This window comes from Phasianus colchicus, chromosome 1, assembly GCF_987193195.1.
Source record: "Phasianus colchicus chromosome 1, bPhaCol1.hap1.1, whole genome shotgun sequence".
NCBI classification, from domain to species: Eukaryota; Metazoa; Chordata; class Aves; order Galliformes; family Phasianidae; genus Phasianus; species Phasianus colchicus.
Window position 1 is genome coordinate 113,891,950 of NC_143436.1, and position 13,145 is coordinate 113,905,094.

General features: G+C 41.1%; 1 long non-coding RNA gene across 1 annotated transcript in view; it reads right to left on the bottom strand.

The window, feature by feature from the left end:
• Window positions 1-13,145, bottom strand: part of LOC149919964 (uncharacterized) — a 34,529-nt gene that overhangs the window by 15,312 nt on the left and 6,072 nt on the right. The window contains exons 3-4 of the long non-coding RNA XR_016459643.1: window positions 1,187-1,305; window positions 245-465 (exon numbers count right to left, since the gene is read on the bottom strand). This is a non-coding gene — a long non-coding RNA (uncharacterized LOC149919964). The remainder of the gene's footprint in view (window positions 1-244; window positions 466-1,186; window positions 1,306-13,145) is intronic.

Here is a 13,145-nt window from a genome sequence, read left to right on the forward strand (position 1 = left end):
CATGAAGACATAAAAGTGAATGATTCTGGGCTGCATCTATTTAGTGAGAAAATGTTTTCTATAAAGAAGTAGGAAATTCATGACAGTGCAGGTATATGCACGCCTCACTTTGCACCCTTGTAAGACACAGAGTAGCAGTGTTGCAGCAGTGTTTCCACACAGAGCAGGAGTGAGGACATGGTTCCTTACTCATAACTGCACAGTATACCTGCCAGGCCGTCCATCACAGCCATCTGATTGCTACCTGTTTGCTGTGAGTTGGACCTCAGTTGTCCTTCCTCTCAGCTCTGCCCTCCAGATACTGCTGAGGGACAGGGAAATCCCTGGCTGCACTTGAGGTCCTCAGGACAGCTGGCAGCAGCGACTGAAGGAGTAGAAGATACAGCTGGAAACTGGAAGTCTTGGAATCATGGCAAGTCTCTCTGGTCCTGTGCCTCTTTGCTGCACAAGCATCCAGAGAAGCCCCTATGGTGGGGAAGAAGGAGCAAGTGAGCACGAGAGGCAGAAAAGCACAAGCTTTCTGTATGGAATATCTACATTTCATAAGGTTTTCTGTTACCATAGCAATGAGCGTGGTATAAATACCTCGACACATCTCCCCTGTGGCAGTGTGCTGCAGGGCCGGCCTGCGTGCAGACATTTTGATGGGCTTGTTCAGCCCCCCTGAATAAAACTGCCAATGATTTTGTCCAACAGGAAACTGATAGCACAGTGGGCAAAAGTGCTTTTTACACCCCATCCCACATGACTTACTCTCTGCCCCTTCAAATAACCAACTGATTTTTTTTTTTTTTTTTTTTTTAAGCATAAAGATGGAGGATGACATCCTTATTAATTTGTATTCTGGCTTAACAATCACTAGGAAGAGCTGCATGCTAGTGGCTTTAGCTTTGTGTGAAGTCATACTCAGCCCAAGCATTTCCAATTGTAATGCAGTGCAATCAGAACTGCTAATGCTGCTGAATTCTGAGTGGTAAAGGAATTTTAACAGATTCAGGTTAACTAGCCACGGAGAAGAATAGCCTTAAGCTAAGCACAATCGCTTTTAAGAGTGTCTGTGTTTTATAACACAAAAACCCTCTGACTGATTTCTCCATGATGTATGCACTCTTGCACGATGCAAACAAAAATTGGTGGATTTTTTTTAAAGCATCAAATATGATCCAGTTTTTTTGGAACAAAATACCTTGTTTAGAAGGGCTCACTGCCTCGTTCCATATTCTTGTGGCAGATATGGTATCAGCAGTAATCAGACTTTATCAGAATATCTCATTTCCATTCTCTTCTTGGGTTTTGAGTGTAAAACTGAAAAGAGGAAAATGACACAACAGAAGAATATTTATGTTCCCTTTCATTACACCTGTGCAGAAAGATGAACTATTTCAGATGAAGGAAAAAAGCGCGTTGAAGCAAGGTTTGCTCTCACACTTGAGGTAGCTAATTCAAACTACAATCCAGGAGAGATGGTACCAATGGATTTGGTATTGACATAATCAGGTGGGTAAATCACATATGGAGATCCCACATAGGCTGACCCAACCTGTTGTAAGGAAAAAATGATAAAATTATCAAGCTGCCTGATTTTATCTTATGATAAAATCTTATCTTATGATAATCTTTATCTTATGATAAAATCTTATGATTGTTAACAGAAGATGAAGACAAAATCAGCATTTGAGAAATATACCTTGAAATAAATGTATACTAAGATGAACTTCTTCCTGGGCTATTCCAGACTCTGGTAACAGGAGTGTAATATGGAAATAGAAGAGGCTGGGAGCAGTGGTAGAGTCATGGAAAACCCAGGCAATACAATAAAAATCCCATCCCAGTACCAACGCAGCATTGCATTTGACAAGTTGAAATTTTCCCTTAATCTCCAAGTGATACAGGAAGAGGTCAGTACAGCCCAAATGTCAACAAGGGGCAGAAAAAAGCAACTGCCCTCCCTGGTCTAATTGGGATGAGTTTGCAGCTGATATCATGAAGAGTAATTTTTTATTAATTCCAGTTTCTTGGCCCAATTAAAATGATTCTGAACTTTTTCCTCAGAATTTTCCTATAAATAAATAAATAAATAAATAAAATTGTTACCTCTATCTCACCATTCCTCATTTCTAATACAAACAATTAAAAGTGACAAGGCAGTGCAAGAGAGAGAACCATGTGAGGCAGTAAAAGATGAAAATCTGTGTCTGCAGTGAAATGTACGTTCATCATACTGAGCACATTTGAAATACAGTTCTAGCAGAACTGTACTGTAGCCACATGCTAAAACACAGCAGCATCTTGTACAACTCTTCACACTAAGTAATGTTCTGATCCTGCAATACTTTTTAACTGAAAGCTCATCTGAGAACTAAGAAATTGAAGTGAGCTTTCCTTGGATAGAGTGCTCTATTTGAAAGAAAGGTGATTCATGCAGTGACAGGAGAGGGAAGAGTACATTGCATTAGTCACCTCTGTTTGCTGCATGACAACTACCTTCTCATAATTGGTAGCTAGAACAACTTTCGCTTCCATCTGCTGTCCTTTAGCCACAACAGAGCACATAAGCTACAGTATGTGGCTTAAACTCACTTCTTAACTGTGAAATAGATTATGGAAGGTAATCAGTGGAGTCAACATCTTGGAAGAAGAACAGAAAATGCTTGTGCTGATGAAACATTTCTCAGCTGTCAGTTTGATTTGGATCTGAGACGGACCATCTTAGATGAAACCAATGGAAATATAAAAATACATTTTTAAAAATGGCTTCCTGATCACCTGGTTCCTCCAGGCATTAACTATTGCATATCTAATGACAGATATCTCACAGAATTAGACCTCTACTCCATCCAGCCCAGCATCTCTTTTGCCAATAATGGTCAAAACTGGGTGCCTAGAAAAATTTATGAAAAGTAAACAAGTGTGTTCCCAACATTCCCCTGTCTCTAGCAGTTCACATCTCATTGAATTTGGGCATAACCCACCAGAACAAAACATAGTTTGTTCACAAATTGGGAAACCAAAGACATGGAAAAAAAATCTAAAATCATAGAATCATTAAAGTTTGAAAAGACCTCTGTCATCATTTAGTCCAACTATCCACCTACCACGAATATTGCCCACTAGACCACATCCCTAAGTAGAACATCTACCCTGTCATTAAACATCTCCTGAAATGGTGACTCCACCACATCCCTGGCAGCCTGTTCCAATAACTCACCACTTCTTCTGAGGAGGAAAGTTTGTTAATGTTCAACCTGAACTTCCCCTGGTGCAACTTGAGGCCATTCCCTCTCATCCTATCACTATTATGTGAGAGAAGAGGCTGACCCCCACCTTGTCACATCTCCTTTCAGGTGGTTGTAGAGAGAGAAAAGGTTTCCCCTGGGCATCCTCTTCTTCAGGCTGAGCAATCTCAGTTCCCTCAGTTGCTCTCCATAAGACTTGTATTACAGATCCCTCACCAGCTTCACTGCCCTTCTCTAGACACACTCTAGGGCTTCAATATCTTTCTTGCAGTGAGGTGCCCAACACTGAACACAACACAATTTAAAAATCATACACTTGTTGAATGACAGAAATACTGAGAGAGTTGAAATTTTTTTAGCGACTTGGTACAGATGGGATGTTCTCCAGAGTCACACGCTCTGATTTGTCAAAATCATGGGCCTACTAACATAGGATGTCCTGGATGAGCTCTTGCATTATCATGGGAGCTGGACAAAGCTAGTATTTCCAGGTTTGTGCATATTTATCAGACATGCAGTATGGAGCACTGTAGTGTGTTACAGAGGGTTTAAGAAGAGCAGAGAAAGAAATGCAAGTCCTTCCTCTTCTTCAATTGATTTCAGGACTGGGCATACCATGCCACAGTCTCTACAGTGAGTAAAGGCATTTTTTCCTTCGCTATTATTAGTTTATGCATCCAAGAAGTGATATCCATGTGCCTGCTTTGCATTCACCAGGCAACTTTGACAATCTTGCCTGCACTCTGTCCACTAGCACTTGAGAGTAGCCTGTAGCCTCAGATTAGACAGATGACAGCTAGCTGCCGCACTGAGTCTCGCGCAAGGGAATGTTATGGTAGCTTAGGGCCATTCTCCTGCAGGTAGATAGGCACAGTCCGAATAAGTATTTGTGATGATCTAGGGAGAAGCTGGGACACCTGGCAGCAAACCCGCTGCAAACTGGGACTATACCCACAGGTATTAATACAGAAAACATTGTGCTTAATGCCACAGTAGATTTCGAAATGGACGGAGAAAGAAGAATAAATATTTTTGCAAGATACTAAAACCTAAAGAAAATACAAAAGACCCTCTGTAGCAGGATCCATGAAAATATACCCATAATCCAAGTAAATTTGGTATGGTTCTCTGTTTACTCTGCTGCTACATCCCAGGATATTCATTATAAAGACAGCTGCATGTGTGAGTATACAGGGAAGTGCGACAGACCTCAAGAGCTTGAGAATGGAGTTTCTTTCATTCCAATTGGCCTTCAGTGAAGGAAAAATGAAACTTCAAAGACTTGCTGTATGGTACTGACCTCAGTGCTTGGCACTTGGGATTGACTCTGCAGGACTGGTAGGTGCAGACTGCCCTTGACTCCTTTGCACAACCTGCACGCAAACAGAGTGTAGCACCCAGCCCCAGGTGCTGCTGTGCTCTTTCTTCCTGGAGATATGACCACTGGATAGCCAGAGAGAGAAACAAACCAAAAATCCAAACGGGAGTCTGAAGAACTAATTTATCAAGTTAAAATCCAACAATGCCCAACTATCAAACTATCGCATTTTCTAAACATTTACGCAGATAATGCGTATAATTGCAGCTGAGAACAGCTCTTTCAGAGAAAAGACTGTGGAGTAGAGCAGCAGTACAGGATACTGTTTGGCCTACATTCTGCATATTAACCGAATCTCAGCTGGTGTTTATAAGTCTTTCAGTTCACAAAAGGAGAAAGAATTGCTTTAAAGAAAATATACATAGCAGGAAAAAGAAAATCTGTATGCAGGATGTTATTCTAGGTAGTGGATTGCAGTGTAGATGGAAAGAGCAGAGTGAAAGGGGAAGCACATACTATTCACAACTGCTGTTCTGATTATCAGGCAAAATGGCTGAGGCAATGTGAACTATTTAAATAAAATAAGTGTGCAAATAAATGTTATCCCTGCTTTTTAATTTTTGTTTGTTTTGTTTTTGCTTTATTTTTTGAGATTCAAGAATTGAGAAACATGCAAGGAAGCTAACAATGATATATCTGGAAAAGAATGCTGAGTAGTGGCTCTGTTATTTCCCATTGATGCTGTATTCAGCACAATGAAATAAAGATAATCCTTACCCAAAGGAGAAGAGAGCACTGACGGAGTGGGTTGATAATTTATTTTGTCCTAACTGGAAAAGGTAGCTTTTTTCAGGTATCCAAGTGCAGACACCTAATCGCAGCTCTGGTTGAGGAACTGTGCATCTGAGTTGGGTCACCTGCTGCTGACAGGTCATGCCACGCTAGCACAACTGTACAGGCTTCTAGACTGGAGCTGGATGGCAAGCCTTGTTTTCAGACTAAGTGCCATACTAGGCAGAAACTGTGAGAGATATCTACACATACAAATACATACTTGATAGGTTTGTAAAAAGTGCATATGTGCTTAGGCACCTACTCTTAAAACACTGTGAACCTTAAATAATTATGAGTATATCCTTCTAGAAATTCTGATACACGCGATGCTTGATCTTCCATCTAAATATTCCATCTAAATGTAAGACCTGTCCCACTGACTGACAATGAGGCCCTAAGTACTTGCATGGCCCAGCTCTTTCTGAAAAGCGATGTCAGGTTCTGTGTCACATAGATATTTTATTAGCCCTACTATTAGCCACCTGAAAGAGAGCTCAAATAGAAGATAACACACACAGTCCCTAAGAAAGCAGCATTTTTACTGCTGTCCATCTCAGCCTATGGCCAATGTTCACTTCCTCTTCTATTGTTACCAGACATTATGCTGTGAAGACAAACAGAAAATGCTCAAGACAAGGAAGGATATATTGCAGTCTGTAAGTGGCGTTGCACAACCAGTCAATCGACAGCATAAGGCAACATTCTCTGCAGGACGATGGCCTCTCACCTGGCAGTGGTGTTCATTCATTATTCTGCGGACTCCCAGATTCACATTAATGGGATTTCTTGTGCCAAAATTTTAATTCTCTCTTTCTTTTTCCTGCAGTAATACAGATAACCTTGGGTTTACAAACAGATCTGCAATGAACTCGAGACTCAGTCACTGCTAGACTGCTGTCAACAGCAGACAGATGAGAGGCAGGCCTACTTGATATGTTAACGGTGTCTTGCAGCTGAATAAAGGGTTGATTAAGAACAATCATTGTAGAGCAATCTGTAGAGACCGTGCTACCTACGAATAAAGGCAGACCGTGCTCCTTTCTTACTATTGGAGGGATTTTGATTTGACCAGAGTTATAAGCATATTTATGAATTCCGGTCTTTATTATTCTAATTCTCTGCTCCTGTACATGGAATTGTGAAGTTTCAAGTGAAAATGGATTCAGAACATCACATCTTTTCAAAAGTACAGCCTGCAGCAAATAACTCCTCATCCTTTACATCCTATTCTCTGCTGCTACTCTGATTCCTTTGAGAAATTGAAAAAACCTGTTTTCTTTTCCAGTGCTTCCCAGGGGAGTGGATAATTTACTCAAAGGTTGGCTGCACACTCTACCATTGTGCTCCCCCACAACAGCTCCTTCCCAAGAGGGTGGCATGTGTTGCTCCATAGCACAGCAAAATGGGCACGTTTCATCTGTGGGGAAAGAAGTGGCACTTATCAAGGGAGAAATACACCCCTCTGCACTGCAGAGTTCACTTTGTGATTGAGCACGTCCTAGTGGTGGGTGGTGTGGCAAATGGCCAGTGGCTTGGCCATCTGATGAACATAATGGCTAGTGTCTCACATAGAGAAGAGACTGAGAGGATACTGAATGATACCGTATCTGGTATTGAATGATACCATCTCTGAAGTGACACTTCTAGCCTTGCTCTTGCAAGAAAGTTTTTCCTGAGTTGTTTAGGTGCTTTATCTGAAAGGCTGCAATTCAGTTGCCCAAGCCTCTCAGAGTCCACTGATTATTTTAAGAGGATCCATGAAAAGTAATTACAAGAAGTGAGCCTGTGTCAGTCAGTTGAGATTCATTACAGGAGGAAAATCCTTAGGGATCTGCAAACTGAAAAAAAAGTTGAAAACCAGAGGTTTAGGCTGCTGCCCTCTTCTTCCTTCCTTGAAGCCTCTACTGACAAGGTATGGAAAAGCTTTCAATTACTACCAGAAATGACAGAAGATGAAGGCACTCAGCACCTTGCATGATCAGGAACTTAATGACCTTACTCTTCCCAGGCTCTGCTGCTGACAGCAAATGAACTGATAGCTCCTGCTGCTCCCACCAGCCTGGTTCTCTGTGTCATCCACCTACACACACTCACACATTCATTCTCTCCCTCATAACTTATTCATTCAATTTATTTATTTATGTAGGTCACATTCAATAGTGATTTTTACAAATAACGGTGGAAGTGGAAAGACCAAGAGAGAAACAGAGTTGGAGAGAGAGTTAGTGGCATGAAGGGAACGGCAGGGGAAGCTCTGCTGCTGAAAATAAACTGTACACCAGAAGATTGTTCTCAGTTTTCTCCTCTGTCAGAAACTAATCAAATTCCAAGTTGCATCAGCTTGACAAACTTTCTTGCTTGAGACAAGAAGGCCAGCTGATTTACTTGGTGTTTCTGTAGTTGCTCATGCTCTGTCTGGATTTACATGTTTTTTCTAATTGTAGTTGCAAAGGCATTAGGGACTGCCTTTTAGAGATCTCAGAAGACTGCTTCTTCATCTACAGACCGTTATTTTGGTTTTCTGGGCATGGAGTCATTTAGTCATTAATTGCATTTTAAATCTTTCATCCACAGTGATCTCTGCAGTAAAGAACAGGCACATTTACATTGCCTAATGGATGTGTATAAATTAGGCTACTCCCCTTCACTTACTTTTTAATCACTCCCTTAAGAAGATCCCTTTTCTGTATTGACACCACAGGAAATCTAGGGAAATTAGCTTCCTAAAGATGCAATTAAACAAGGTGAGTTTATCTTAAGGCTTTCTGTCATAGAAAGAAGCAATCCTGTTCTTTCATCTTCTTTCCTTTTTCCTGTTCTTTTCCTCCATCCTTCCCCTAATTCCACTCCTTTGTTCCTTGTGCATGCTTCCTTATAGCACATTTGACACCCACCTATCCCATCACTGAGCTAATTCAGCTCACTGAATTGACAGAAAAGAAATATAGAGAAGTGAAAAAAGCACAGTTTTCAGCCAGGTTAATAATCAGCCCAGTGAATATGAACATCAGCACAAGGGTGTCAGGATCACATAGGAATCAGTGTGAAGAGCAAGGAAGATGGAGCCTTTTAACAATGGAAAGTGGTCCTAATAGCTCAGTTTGTCACCACTAATGGTGTCCTTAGTTGAGAGTAAAATCTAGACACCTAGGAATGGAGAAAATTTATCCTCACTGTTTTAGCTACGCAGTAATGCATTTAGATTTCATTTTATTTCCCTTCTATACTCAGCTGGCATGTTCTACCACAGTTCGGGGCAAGAAAGTGTTACAGGGACCCACTTCAAAGCAAAACACCACTAGACCTCTAAGATCATCTGTCTCTAGGAGTGCTAGGGCAATTATGTGAAGCACTGAAAAGCAGTAATTATCAAATCTGATCTGCCCTGTTGTGGTGTCTAGTGGAAGAGTGCAAAAGCAGAGCTAGCAGCAGAACAGTATTTAAATGTGAACATAATTCCCTTCTGAAACAAAACTGTAGGTAGAATCTTGGCTGCTCCACCTTTTGATATCTTCAGACCAAGGCAGGACACTTTCTTCCAGACACATCACGTCAAAGATGAGGTATACTCTACTGAATGTGTTATGCTCAGTAACAGGTTTGGTTCACTGAAACTAAAGGGGCTGTGATACACAGGAAGTCAGAACAGACATACTCTCTAAATATGTAAAGAACAGACTACACAAAGAGATAACAATAAAGTAAAACAAGACCTTTTTAGTAACGAGCACAATTCCCAATGTTCTTTCAAAACAAAAGTGGACTTCTCCCTACTCTATCTCAGATAAGTAGTTTGTCCCTACTGGATGTACCATCCTCCCTTACCTAACACGAGAACACCTCCCTTTTTTATGATGAATGGATATAGACATAGAACCAGCAATCACAGAAACTACAGGCTCTCCCTTTGATCAGAATAATTTCTGAATGTACATGCATTCTCCTAGCAACATACTGGAAATGCTTTTGTCATTTCTGCCTCTTACATTATGTGGAGATACTATGTGTTCTGCCCCAGACTCTCATGATCAGGCTGTGATGGAAGCACATGTGGCATGCACACATCCAGAGAATGTACATCTCTTCTTGGGTTAAGCAGAAGTACATTAATTTCCCAATTTCACTATCTCTTTTTACATTCAGAATGCACGCAGAGATTCAATCTGAACTGTAAAGTGGCATTTGTCCTAACAATAGATTCAATACAAAGCACCTTTTTGAGAGAGTCCTTAAACCATAGTTCTCCAGTGGCCTCATTAGTACCCTAGTTAGTTCTCATTCCCATCAATCATGATGAGTTGCAGAACACATTTCTGCCACCTCAATTTAAAATCAGTCCACCTTCATCTGGCTTCCTACTGTTTCTTAGTTTCTCCAACTTTCTCCCTTTTTTCTATGACAAACTTTTTTTTTTTTTTTTCTGAGCCAAAATTTCTTTGTCAGGAGTTTCTGCCCATGGTTCACTGCAATCATAAATAGAGCCCAGTTCTGCAGCAAGTTGGTTTCCTGTTGCAGCATCATGCACGTACACTGTGTTAATTTGTCTTTTTTGTGCATAGCAGATTATCAGTCTTCAACAGAAAGGGCTCAGATGACTCCTCAAAAAATAAGGAGTGCAGGGAGAGTTTTCTAATACACTGAGACTTTGGAGTCAGGTGTCAGAAAGTCCAAGTGGCAGCTGCTCTGCTTTGGAAAATCAGTTGCTTTGACACAGTTCGTGAGCTCTGTATTTGAAAAAGAAACTGCACCCCAAAAAGAGAGACTAAGCAGACTATTGAATGAGAGTGTTCTCACCAGAAGATGGGTCTTCCTCCGTTTCTTGGGAAGAAGGGATATGACAACACCCCTCCACATTGCTCTTAGCTCCTTCCAAACTTCTGCATACTGTGATTTATAACTCTTATCTTAAGACAGTATAATGGCCCTGGTCATGTTCAGCACTTCCTGCTGCTACATACTGCATACATATACACCTCCACCATCTTCATCTGTGCAGGTGTGCACATCAGCTCATTTGGGCAACAAAATCGGACAGAATTCAGAGCGTGCAAAGAATCTAAACTCTCTCATACACAAGCAGTCATGTCAGATATTTACAACTGAAAATAATTATTATTATTATTATAATTTTCCTACAGAAACCATTCAGTGGGACATTCTTGTACCTTGTTCTAAATACCTACCTCATGTACAGTGGTCTTTTACATACTGCATCTCTATTATCTAGGTAGTATTAGAGGGATGCTTTTTAATACAAGTTTTTAAGCGTAGATTCAGAAAGAAAAGTCATCAAAAAGGATCCCTGTAGGTTTCTTTCTGCTCCTGAGCAGACTTTAAATAAACTGTCTGATAAGTCTAGTTAATACGCTTGTGCAGAGAGTAAGTTTCAAAAGGCCTGTTCTAGAGAACGCTGATTAGATAATATGTAACAACAAGGAGAAACCATGGCTTAAAGGACTTTGTTTTCCTTTGCTGCTCATTAGAGGCAGCCCAAAGCTAAATAAGTCTACTGACTGGGAGATAGTAGATCAAGATAAAACTATGTGCAGACAAAATAGGACTGTTTATACTCGATATGAGTATGCCTCGAGTTTTCATGTGGTCAAAAATGATAAGCTGCTCTGTATCAAAGGAAGAAGCACTATCTTCAAAAGACTCAAAGCCGATCGGGTTTTGCCAATCTGATGAAGGGAGGCAACCATTTGGCAATGAACCCTGGACCTGTGAAGGTGACTTCAGCCTCTCATAGTTTCAGATTGCAAGAGGTTCAAGTAGACAAAACTCTCATCACACCGCAGAGAATCAGACATAGGCACGTGGGGAAGGTAGGCCATCATCTCTTCAGCCTAGATTGCAACAAAGACATTCAGCCAACTTAAAAATGCCACATTAAGGGGAGAGGAAGGAAAAGTAGGTATTTTCAATGCCATTTCTAAATTAATTTAGTTAAATCAATTGTCAAAGCCAATTCTAAATTAAAACAAGAAATAGAGTGTTGCCTTCCACTGCAAGGAAGATATGGGCTGAAAGTACTGCTGAATTGCGTGATGACTTCTAAAAATACCAGAATGCAATGGATTAAGTACAAGTGAGTTAATAAGGTGTTACACTGCATTCTGAAGGCTGCTTAAAATTAGCTGTGAATGTTCCTTTGCTTGTCCTAAATACATTGCACAAAGACACCATTTTTTTTCACCTCTTTTAGTCTTACTTTGAGCTGTCACACTGAGAAATCTGGCTCTGGAGGTATTAGAGAGAGAGCTTTGCTCTTGCTCGTCTTTCCAGACATACTCTCAAGCCTGAAGAAAACAATTCTAATATGTGACATATAGAGCTCAGTCATTTCCCCAAATTATTTATTCAGTGTGTAGTACAGTGCCATGTACAAGTGCTGCTATTTTCTTTTGAGAAACTCTAAACAACTACCAAACTAGGTGCTGCCCAATGTCACATAATATGATAACTGTACCCTCAACCTGTATTACCTTCCCCAACTGACACTGATTGGAACTGCTGTCTGTGTGCTCTTACAGCTGCAGAGAGCAACCTGCTCCTCTCGCCTATAAGTAAAATATACTATAATCTTCCACCAGATCAGTATTTCTGCAGTGCTCCAAATGTAGCATTCTGCAATTTCACTGCACTATTCTTTCAATTTTAACAGATCTCTCATTGAAGAGTATCCAGAATTCACTGACAGCCCACCAAATTTGCAACTAAACATGTAATCAGCTCTTCAGTTTCTGGAGTCAAATGCATTCCCACGTTCCTTTTGTCAAAGCTGACATCTTGGACAGAGATAAGAGTTCAGAAGTTCAGATAACTTTCTGCTAACTTCTATAAAAATGTTAATTAATGCTTTCAGGAAGAAGGAAAAAATAAAAAGAGACAATTCTAGAAGCTGTGCTGCCTTGAAGTCTGGACCCTGTGCTACAGCATCCTCTCTGCAGAGGGGGTCTGGGGTTGTTTAACATCCCCCACAAAGCACTGAGCTGGAGTCTAAGTGATGGAAGGGAATGGTTTTAAACTGAGACAGGGGAGGTTTAGGTTGGATATTAGGAGGAAGTTTTTCACACAGAGGGTGGTGACGCACTGGAACAGGCTGCCCAAGGAGGTTGTGGATGCCCCATCCCTGGAGGCATTCAAGGCCAGGCTGGATGTGGCTCTGGGCAGCCTGGTCTGCTGGTTGGCGACTCTGCACATAGCATGGGGGGCTGAAGCTAGATGATCTTTGAGGTCCTTTTCAACCCAGACCATTCTATGATTCTATGATTCTTGTACACCATCTTACCCTAGAAATCATAGAATCATAGAATTGTAGGGGTTGGAAGGAACCTCTAGAGATCAGAGCCCAACCCCTCTGCCAAAGCAGGCTCTCTACAGCAGGCTGCACAGGTAGGCGTCCAGACAGATCTTGAACGTCTCCAGAGAAGGAGAATCCACAACCTCTCTGGGCAGCCCATCCCTTCACATTCCAAACTCTGAGTGGAGAATGGCTTGGGCATATTTTCTATGTACGTTTTTACTTCTGAGTGAGTGTAAGGGCCAGCATTTAAACACTATTTGACCGCAGCTGCAGATCTACATAGCAATTAAGCATGTTCTGATATTCACCCTTGTCTCAGAAGAGCATGAGTGTTTGCACTGTCTGAATGCAGTAGCCAGCAGCAGTTAAATACAATCGAGCAATTTCTAAGTTTAGGACAGAATACCTCACAGCTGCAGTCCTTCTCCCACTGGGTATGACTAATCAGATC